At 45.9% G+C, this 11,161-nt stretch overlaps 1 long non-coding RNA gene and 1 pseudogene across 1 annotated transcript; both read left to right on the top strand.

Annotated features, from left to right (window-relative positions):
- Positions 1-2,773: 2,773 nt before the first annotated feature.
- Positions 2,774-5,702, top strand: LOC109909361 (nesprin-2-like; annotated as a pseudogene).
- A 307-nt stretch (positions 5,703-6,009) lies between these two features.
- LOC116352899 (uncharacterized) lies at positions 6,010-10,294 on the top strand. Its single transcript, XR_004203983.1, has 4 exons — positions 6,010-6,339; positions 7,639-7,767; positions 8,068-8,126; positions 8,593-10,294. It is a non-coding gene; the product is annotated as an uncharacterized LOC116352899 (long non-coding RNA).
- Positions 10,295-11,161: the final 867 nt, after the last annotated feature.

Raw genomic sequence — 11,161 nt, 5'->3', positions numbered from 1 at the left:
GACTGACGCTGCTCTCATGAGTAAAAAGAAAAGGACGTTTCATGTTATTCATATTTAACTAATGGCTGGCTAGCAGCCATTTTGAAAACCCTGCTTTCTCTTCTATCGGAATATGAAGAGGAGAAGATGGCTGTTGATAAATCTGTGTCTTGTTGGTACTGTTATTCCCTGTCTCATTAGTCTAAGGGCAGAGGTCAATCTCAGGCCGGTCGGTGCTGCAGAAGTCCGTCTGCTGTGCTGGATTATCAAGTGTGACATTAGCCCAGAGGGGTTCGTTGACTTGCCGATGATTAACAATAGGCCCCCGGTAGCAGAGTAGCCGACCTTCCATGGCGCATTCAGCAGGTAAGGGACCGGGGGAAATCTATTTGGCATTTTCTTCTGCCAGGGCCAGAGTGGTGCCCTCATAACTCTTCTGGGCACAAGTGTGAAGTGATTTATCGGCCTCCAAGGCTGAGGGAATTCTTAAAGAATTAAAGCCTACAGGCTACTTCCACTGTCAGGATTTGTATTTAACTCTGCATAAAAAATAAATAAAAAACTGCCATGGAAAAGAACACTCCTGTGTTAACTTGTTGTGAAGTTTTGAGTCTCCAGGGCATCTCAATTAAGTTGTTTACGGGACTTTTGATTGACAACACTAGTAATGTGAGCAGATTGGGTTGGCATAATGCCATGGTAACCATGTGAACCTAGTGCCCCCTGTTTGCTGTCTCCGTGAGATAAGCACTAATTACATTGGGGATGATAAAATCATCCCCTTTTTTTGATGTGGTCCTTTAACTGCTATCATCATGTGTGATACAGTTATCAGACTCCACCGACAGCCTGGCCTCACATCTGCCCTGCATAAAGTTTATCTTGGCAGTCGCTGTGACCTATGGACTTCAGTTTAGTCATTAGAGCTGTGGGCATGTCACTCTCAGAGATTGGCTGAAATGGAAAGTATCTCGCGGCATTGTGCCACACAAATGAACCAACCGAGAACGACATAAAGACGTTTGCCAAGAGTTCCAACTTGATTGTGAAATCTGTGCGTTGACTCAAGAACTTCTGCAATCCTGAATGTTCCTCAGGAGGGATATGAAAGGAATATTAGGTATAGATAGTTGGGCCGATGGACTCTCACAGGTGGGATTGTAGCTTTCCAGTGATGTGTATTGGAAACATCCTCCACACTGTTCTACTTACCCAGGAAGGAGCTGTCATTCCTTTTCACATAACGACATGCCTTCCGCACTGAAGCACGGCAACATGGAATTACTTTTTAAGGAATGACTGCATCAAAAAAATAACCTTCAATTCATTACATCAAAATGAAAAGAAACCAATAAATACAAATATGATATCTTTCTCAAAAAGTTTGTATATTGTCCCATACTAAATCTTTGTTTAGTTTTTGGCGACCCCACTGAAGTCCCCCCCCCCGACCCTACTAGGGGTCAAAACCCCAAAATTGAATGCCGCTGCTCTAAATGGTATTTAGATAAACTGAAAAGACCAGCAAAAAGACTAATGTTTATCAAAGATCTGACCGCCTCAAACCTGTGCCCACACTGAAACGTTATCTGACAGGCTGCTGCCCAGTGTGCTGCCCAATGTGCTGCCCAATGTGCTGCCCAGTGTGCTGCCCAATGTGCTGTCCCGTGTGCTGTCCCGTGTGCTGCCCAGTGTGCTGTCCAGTGTGCTGTCCCGTGTGCTGCCCAGTGTGCTGCCCAGTGTGCTGACCAATGTGCTGCCCAATGTGCTGCCCAGTGTGCTGACCAGTGTGCTGACCAGTGTGCTGCCCAGTGTGCTGCCCAGTGTGCTGCCCAGTGTGCTGTCCCGTGTGCTGTCCCGTGTGCTGTCCCGTGTGCTGTCCCGTGTGCTGTCCAGTGTGCTGTCCAGTGTGCTGTTCCGTGTGCTGTCCCGTGTGCTGCCCAGTCACTAAATAAAAGCGAGAGAAAGGAGGAAAGAGAGAAACTCTACTGTAGAGATGACAGACAAACAACCAGGATTGAACAGACGGGATCAGACAAGTGCATGTTTCAGACGAGTTTCATTACACATCCTCATCTTTTGTTGTAGGATTTTTCTAAAGGTAGGCAGCAATGGATAATGTCAATATCGATGGGACCAAAAGACTACTCTACTGTTATCATTTCCTATTCAACAGTCCGTAATGTGAAAACGTTCTGTTTTCAGCTCCTAACCCCCTTTAGAATGGTCTGAAGTGTGGAACTGCTGAGTCATAATTCATAAGAGGGATTGCTACTGCAAAACGATTAGATGGCCCAGAAAATAACCGCTTGGCCATTCGGGTACTTGCCTCACTTTGGGAGAGGCATTCAGCTACTCGCCATCTGCGCTGTCTCTCTCAATTCCTGGGCAGTCATTCAGAACTCTATTTGTAATGACTTATATGAATAACCCATCAGGGTGAACTCAGGTACTCACCCAACACTGAGTGTACTCAAAGACCCCCCCCCCCCCCCCTTTTACAATAGTTTTTTCAAAGATGGCACCTTTACTGGGTGCATTGAAAGCATGTAGGTTCCATCTGATAACATACTATAGACATTATGTTACTGTGAAAAATACACTCAACGCAGTTCATTTGGAAGTATGTGTTAATTGTCACCTCATTTCGGAGTGATGTAATGCAGTGACACTTTCGCACGCCAAACAGGTGGAGCCACCCAGGTGACAGGTGGAGCCCAAGATGCCTGTGGGAGTGCCACTCCCAGCCGGTAGTCATGGATACCATTGTCCCTGCACCACAAGAAGTGACATAATGTCGGAAGAGGATGAACGTCGAGTCGCTACCAAGTCTATGAACAGCCCCTTGGGATTGGACCTGATCCTACAACACACTGAGCCCCTACTTCCCGAATACCACTTCTTGCCTCTACTAGAGCTCAATGAGGAGCCCCAAGACTGTCTGCCACTGGGAACCTGCTTGATCCAAGATGGAAGGCCATCTCTGGATGGATGTATCCAGTGAGTGTTTCCCAACTCAACACATTTTGTCTTCTCTTCTGACCCCAATGGGGTTTTCTCAAGTGTATTTGCTGATTGAAGGATTAAGTCCTAATTAATGTGGACAGTTAATTAATGGATAGTAGATTATATTGATCAACTGCAGTGAACCACACTACCCTAATTAATGTGCTTTTCCATTTACCAGTCTGCCCTTTGTTTGTTTATGTATCTCAAAGGTTGGAAAGAAAATGGGTGCTATGGCATGAGTTCATTCATCTCTCAGCAATTGGCTCCGATTGGCGGAGAAGGCTGCCGACTCCCCCAGATCTGCCCGTGTGCTTTTTGTCACTGCCAAGGAGGAGCTCGAGAAGGTTGAGGTAGGAGACCAGATCAGACCATCTAATGGCCATCTACAGCCCCATGTTGGTGTTTATGTCCTCAGTCATTGCGTAGAGACACTGTCATTGTTATTACAGATTTAATAGAGATGTTCTTTCAGAACTGTTTCGTTCACCTGTATAATATAACGAGTATCTCTCTACTGTTCGATCTAAACCCCCAGTTGTTGTGCTCTCCCCTCCCAGAGCCTGAGGACCCAGGCTGGGGCTCAGGTGGTGCAGCTGGACAGTCTGACTCTTAGGAACAGGACCCTGACCAGGCTCTTTGATGGGGCCATGCGGTCACGCCTGTTGGGCATGGCCAGGGACTGTGGTCAACGCTGGGACCGCCTACATGGGACCATTGAGAGTGTTTGCCGCAGACTCAAGGTAAGAGGTGCAAGATACCCCTTCCTTCATCACACAGATGTCTAAGGCAGGGGGACGTTTTCTTTTTCGAGCTACATCTGACTCCTCCCAAATGTATTCAGATGCCAGCATTGGACTAGACTATTATTCTGTATCTATATTGCTATACCTCCACCTCTCTTGGCCTACAATGTTATATTTCCCCTCCCCTCGCTTCACGTGCTCTCTTTCCTACCCCGTCTCCTCCTGCCCCTCCCCTAGCACCGTGTGTCCCAGCGGGAGGAGTTTGAGGGCCAGCGGGAGGAGATGGCCGTGTGGCTTGCTGACATGGACCTTAGGCTGACCGAGGTGGAACACTTCTCTGGATGGGACACCTGTGACAAGATGTGGGAGCTGCAGGTAAAGGACATGGCCTAGGACTGACCTGCCAAGTAATCTGACCACGCAATCAGTGGTCCTCACTTTTGCCTAACAACATTTTGCATCTGCTTTACCTGGTCATTTATCTGTGATTCCCATGAACTGTCCCGGATGTGCCTGATATGCTTCTACCTGATTCCAGTACCAATTCTTACGGCCCTTCCGGTAGTAAATGTCTCCTCCCTGATGTTCTGTGTGTGTGTTTGGCCTCAGAGCTTCCAGGAGGCGGTGGGGGAGACTGCGGGGCGTCTGAACGGTCTCCTGGAGCGGAGCGAGGCGCTGATCCAGAAGAGCGAGCCAGAGGACGCCCAAGACATCGAGGCGGGGCTGCAGGAGCTGCTGCTCTACTCTGCCCACGTATTTGAGGGAGTGGGCCGTCTGCACACACGCCTGCTCAGCATGAGACTGGTAGGCTACGCTTAACCTGTATCTTTAACTGCACCAGCCACTCTAAGGCCCTGCTTTTCTGCACGATTTCTTCTCTTCTTCTAAGCTTCTGTCCACGGTTCTGAAAGGCCTATATGGGTCAAAGGAAGCTAGTGAAGGAAGGAGAGGGGATTTGGGGTTGTGGAATATGCCCATGCTGTTCCAGGCCAAACTGAGAACAACTCTACCATTTAGTGTGTTTTATAGCATCCTGTAGTAGTTCTCTTCCATTTATATGTCCTCCTTTCCTCCCTCTCCCTATCCTTCCTCCCTCTCCCTATCCTTCCTCCCTCTCCCTATCCTTCCTCCCTCTCCCTCCCTCTATCTTTCCTCCCTCTCCCTATCCTTCCTCCCTCTCCCTCCCTCTATCTTTCTCCCTCCCTCTATCTTTCTCCCTCCCTCTTTCCTTTGTCAGGTGTTTGAGGATGACTGTGTACTGACTCAAGCCTCTGACTCCGGCTGTCCGTCTGAGGTCCTGTTGGAGCAGGATGGTGTGTTTGAGAAGAGCAGCGCCCCAGACCAGCAGAACCCCCCCCCAACCTGGACCACATGGTGCTGGAGTGGGACCCCTCCGTCGACATCTGGGGCCCCGTCTCCCAATCCAACGCCGACTTGTCATATTTCAGCGCCAACACAGGTAGGCGATTTAAAGAAAGGTTAATGACGCTGATAGAATAATCCACTTGTTCTATCCTCATCCATTGGGGTGCCATGAGAACATTTTTAAATGATTAACGCTGTCAATGTTTTCGATATGTGTCGGTGAGGCTTGGCACCAGATTTGAGGTGTGCTTGTTTCATTCAAACAGATCGAGAAAAGCCATTGGCCCGAGATGGTGTAAAAAGGCGGAGTTACCTCAGCTACATAGGCTCTCAGTCTGATATAAATTACCGAGCAGCAGAGGAAATGGTGCGTAGACCGACCTCCTCCTACTGATCTTTATTTTGGCTCTTCGCTCGACCACTGTTCCCTTAGGCTCAGAGGCACACGCAGGTCAACATGTTTTTGCAATATTATCAGGAATGTAAACTTGTGTTCAACCGGCAAAGGAATTTGAATAATGCACTGGACAGTGAATACTGAAGTATGTGTGAAACAAATAATGATCCATTGAAATGACACACAATGTTGTTCTTCACTTCAATTAACAAGGAGTTATTGTGTGTACAAGAGGGGTAGAGTATGTGTATGTGAGGAAAAAGCTAACATAGCTTTTTTTTTTGTTAAGCCTAAAGCCAATACTTCCATGATCATCGGTGTCAGTACAGAGAAGCTTTGTTTTGCTGGTGTGACTAATAATACTGATTGTGTTGAACTCATAACCAAACCCATTGGATTTTACAGTGGAAGATGCAGAAATGTAGGTATGATTTTAGCATCTGATTTAAGCCAGAAATATAAAGACTTCAAAGACTCCTCAGGGTTTTTGCATATTAAAACCAAAAATCTCAATGAAATGTTTGTGTCAATTTGACCTGGAATGAACTATCTATCCTCACTTGTGGCTGGTATTTCCAGAGGCCGGAGAGGAGGTTTGAGTATGCAGGCCCAGTGGTGCTCTCACCTCCCACAATCCAGAGTGTCAGAGATGGCAAACCTCTACTCTCTGGCCACTGGATGACCTCCATGCCCGATGGACCCTCCCAGGAGCCTGTGAGCTTTGACCCTGACCACATCAGCGCCTGGCTGGGACAGACGCACGGACACACCGTCCCCTCTAAAACCCCCTCGGTCCAACAGCACAGAGCCTGCTCCAAGGTTGTCCAGACCGACAGTACTTGGAAGGTACACCTTAAACCCAGTAAAACTCCTAAGCCTTTTAACAGACTGATCCAGTGCCCCCCCCCCGAACCATAATATCGCCTCCAAATTAGAGTGAAAACACTGTCTTAGACAGAAACCCTCTGATCCTTTTGAGGACATTCAACTTGGCACACACCCAAAAAAAGAACAGCCGGCGCAGTCTGAACCGAGTGAAGTTGGAGGAATGAGGTGCTAGCAACAGTACCTTTCATTGAGCAACATATTGCATCCCATGAGCATCCTCTAGCTTTCTGGAATGGCAGAGAAATGTGCCCTGGAGCCTCCACGAGACTCCTGACCTTCCACGCTGATTAGGTTCTGCTTGTGGTCCAGAGAGGAGCGTGTACTGTACAGTGAGACATGCACGCAAAGGTGTTTGGTTATATGCAGACCTGTATGTTGGAAAAGGCTCACTTTTACTGCAAAGAGCTCTAGGAATTGACTTTCCCATGCACTATTTTAAAAAAATGCATGGAGAATTTCACACTGGTGAAATCACAAAAAAGTAAATATTCATTGAATCATGTGAATCGACAACTCAGTGTTTTGTGTTATTGCATGTAGATTTAAATTCATTGCCCGCTATTTTGGGTGTGTCACATCGCCTACAAAGTGTCTATTTTATACCTCGTCTTTCCCGTAAACAAATCAATAAGATGGTGTTTTATAAATGCATCGGCGTAGCAGAGGCTATGTTTTTTAAGTGTCACGAAAACAGAAACCGCCCAGGAATATTTCCCCTTCCGTTTATTGGGAGAGGAGTCTTTTTTCTTTCTAATTAAGCTGTCTGAAGCCCAGCCTGATTAAAGCATTCTGTTTGTCAGAGGGGGACACGTCCGTAAGAAAGTGAATCGCTGTACTGATGGAAAGCCTGATTTCACTGCAAAGCCTCAAACCTTGCGGAGGAACCATTTCCATTTCAAAGGGGCTCCTTTAATGTCTCTACGCTCGAGGCTTAATTGGCTGCTTTACAGGGACGGAGGAGAGCTCTGGCGTTAACTGGCTTTTTAATGTCTGTCGTAATTGCAGGCGAGCGGATAAAGACCAGACACACCATAGGCCACGAGCGTTAGTCAAAACCCAGTGAGGGGATAGAGAGAGAGCGTCGGACAAGGGGCTGATGGGTTGGTCCCATGAGAGTGTGTGTGTGTGGCAACCTTATTGGGCCGCATCTATGAGTCTCTTTTGATTTACAATTGGCCTTTGTTGCATATAAACACTGTCATGTAGAATGAGTCTAGCCTGTGCCATAACCCAAACTGCTTTTTGAATGTGTGACAGTGTGCTGGTTGCTCTGAGGGAAGCCACAGTCTCAGGTACAGACATGCCCCCAGGAGCTGTGTTTGACCCCCTACACCTTACAGTCATGTGACCTCCAGCTCAAGTCTGATAGGATGGCTTGTAAGACAGGTAACAGTATCACATGATTTATTATTGCCGTGACAGTTAATGGCAGCTTGTAAGATCAAGTTAATTCACCTGTTGTCTTCAAAATGTACAGCAATGTACTGAAGATGACAGGTTGTATGCAGATCACAGTAGAAGTAAAAAAAATATATAATAATAGTATCTTTGCCAGCTGCCTTGTAAAAAGTTGTATAGCTAGGCCTACAGTGCAGAGGCCACAATGAATGCATCCCCTGTCGGGTTAGCTGTGTGTGTGTGTGTGTACACAATCCCTCTCTCTGTTGATTCCTCTTTCTCTGCCAGTCTCCAGAGGAAGAGCCACACTGCAATGCCTCATGGGAGGTGGTCCATAGTGAGCAACGGTGAGTAAAGTCTTATTCACGTGGAAACTATGGCCGCCTTTAAACAGGCAAACCAATTCTGATCTTTTGCCCAATTGTTTATATTTTGACCAATCAGATCTTTTGCCCATAATTGGGCAAAAAAATCTGAATTAGTCTGCCTGCGTAAACGCAGCCTATATGTTTTAATATTCAATGCTTTGGTTAAATTTATAGTACTGTACTATCATAGTTTTTACTTATAAGCGTATTTGAGTGTATCTATATATAATAACAACACTGCAAATACCTGTTGTGACATTTCACATTTGATATTCCAATCAATACCAATTAGACAGTGATAGCAAATCTCACTCCTCCATGTGATTTATTGACATTAAAAAAAGCACACACTCCCAGTCCCCAAGGTCAATAACAACCCCGGACTTAAACGATGCTGAGACTTAGAATTATAATCACGCTCCTTCTATCCACGCTTCTCCTGTAGGCCAGATGAGTGCCCTAACAGACAAACACAGTTCCGCTTTTGGCCCCTGGGGGCCGTGTGGGTACTAAAGACTCTGAGGAGCCCAGTGTTCCTGGTCGTCCTGCTGGCTGTGTTCCTAGCCCTGCTGGTCTTGCCTATAGCACTCCTCATGGACCCAGAGTGCCACCGCTCCAACTCCCTGGCTCTCTCCTTCCAACTGGCCCTGAGCTACGTCAACGGGCCCCCGCCAACCCGAGGGACAAAAGTGTCACAGAGGGAGCACAACACACCCCTGGTGAGCCTGGAACACACCTGATTCAGGGGTCGGACAGTCCCAGAATGCCTTTGCATTTCAGAGCCTTGCGTAATGCATTAACAAGGAGGCCGTATGAGAAAAACGAGAAATTAAGAACTGTTTGGCCCAATCAAAATGTGGGCTTGGTATTTATCTGAATCCCTCCACCAACCTGCTGGCAGAAGTGGCCCATGACTTAATGGGCCTGATTTGTAATGATCTCTAATGGCATTCATAATGTGTCTTACTATGCCAGAGTAGCACTTTTGTTGATTGGTCTGTCATGATGGTTTTGTAACTTTATTTATGTGGGTGATTTAGAATCTATATGGAAGACTTAATAACGGCAAATGCTTTGAGCATTTCTCTTTGGGCATTTGATGAGACAAAGTACACATTTATCTGCATATCAATATTTATTATGTCAAACCTAAAGAGAGCTTTCGAATTTATCCGGTTCTATCTGCATTTTTGTCAAAATTGAGTTATTGACATAGCCTTGTTCTGTTCAATGTTCTCTACCTATACAGTACTTTAAATACCCCAATTTATGTTAAGTTCAAAAGAGTGCAAGATAACATTGCTAACGCCATTCAAACCAATGCAGGTTCAGGAACTTTTAAAGCCAATTATCTCAGAATTATATTTTAACAAATAGATCATTATAGTCCCAAGCTCTCGATTTCTCATGGGATTTCTGCAAATGAATGATACTGAATGCCCGAGTTCGGATTTACTAGGGAGACGTGCGGAAATACCCCATGTGTAAGTAATTTGTAGGTCAATGGGATAGGTGACCTGGCTAATGCACTTACAGTAGGATAAATTAGCAGTCATTTTGTACTGCTGCATGTGTGTGATCTTGTTTGCGTGTGTGAGGGTTGTTAGTATATACTCAATAAATGTATTTTACATCTGTTGCGATGCCAACAGGGTCCAGCTGGGAAACAATCAGCCAAAAGCCAATGCATCTGAGGCCAGTGAAGACAGTGTAAGCCTCTAAACATAATGTATGTGTTATGTAATGGTTTATGGTCCGTGCTTCTGTTTTGACACAGTGGATGCAATCCTGGGTCTCATCTATACAACGTCACAAATGTAATGTCAAAGTCTGAGAAGTGAAAAAAAAAAAGAAAGTCAAATACATTTCTACTCCATAATATTACGAGGTACATGCACCTCATCTGGAAATGTTGGAGTATGTCTGCCTTGTGCTTGGGTGTGTGTTTGTGGGGGAGGGATTGCACAGACCGTCCAGTGTGTATCGGAGTGGAAATGTTGTCGAAATGTAACAAGTCAGATGCCTCAGCTTCTTGCATTAATGGAGGATTTTTAATCTTCTGCTTTATACAGAGGAGAGGATGTCAGTTTTTTTTAAACGTGGAGTTCCAGACCTGTACATGCATCATGAAATAAAGGAACAGTGTGAGAACAGAGGGGTATAGATCTTCTCCTTCTCTGGAATGTGTGTGGAATGGTATGTCATGTGATTCTGATTTCGGGATGGCTTGCAAGAATCTGGGCTAGTGGGTTAACTGAAAGGGGGTTTTGTACTGGCGCATGCAACAACAACAACAACAAAAAACGCACCCAAGAATGTTTCAAATTCAATTGGTACGCAAATAAGTTAATGTTGGAAGAATTTGGGGATGGCCTTTCAACACCATGGCTTGCCAGTGGAAGTGGATCCTGATGCATAGGGCCAGAGATTCAGGGTTGTATGGCTAAAGAGGAGACCATAGTCTGATAGGTCTTGACTAACAGGGCCACTCAGTTCACCCATGCTAATAAGGCGCATTGCAGTGTATTTAATCTGTTGTTTGTCCTGTTTTTCCAATGACTCGCAGAGGGGGAGTCGATTTATAGAGCGCGAATTGCCTGTTTGTGTGCGTTTGGCACAACTGCTAATACATTTTAGGACCTGCGTAGAGACTGAAGGGCATGGAGCACTAGATTAGACTCTGGACAGTGATATACTGCTGGGTATCTGGTGCCACCAGCCAAATGACTGTTTAAAAAAAAAAAAAAAAAATGCTGCCATTTTCCCTTGAAAGACAAGCATTGCGGGCCCAGGGGAGAAACGGGTGTCTGCTCAGGCGGCTGAGTAAATGAGACTTGTCCCCCGAGACATTCTGAGTAAACAGACCTTTCCAGCTGAGGCACTGACACGCTGATGTACCTCTTGCACAGCAAGTGTGCATACTGTAAGGACCAGTGTGAAGAATGTCTGCTCCATTCCCCTGTATTTTAGATTTAAGCCAGAATCCTTCTCTAACTGTACAGTACTGGCCAATG

The sequence above is a fragment of the Oncorhynchus kisutch genome, linkage group LG18, assembly GCF_002021735.2.
Source record: "Oncorhynchus kisutch isolate 150728-3 linkage group LG18, Okis_V2, whole genome shotgun sequence".
Lineage (NCBI taxonomy): Eukaryota > Metazoa > Chordata > Actinopteri > Salmoniformes > Salmonidae > Oncorhynchus > Oncorhynchus kisutch.
The sequence above is the reverse complement of the archived record's forward strand: the minus strand, read 5'-3'. Positions and strand labels throughout refer to the sequence as shown.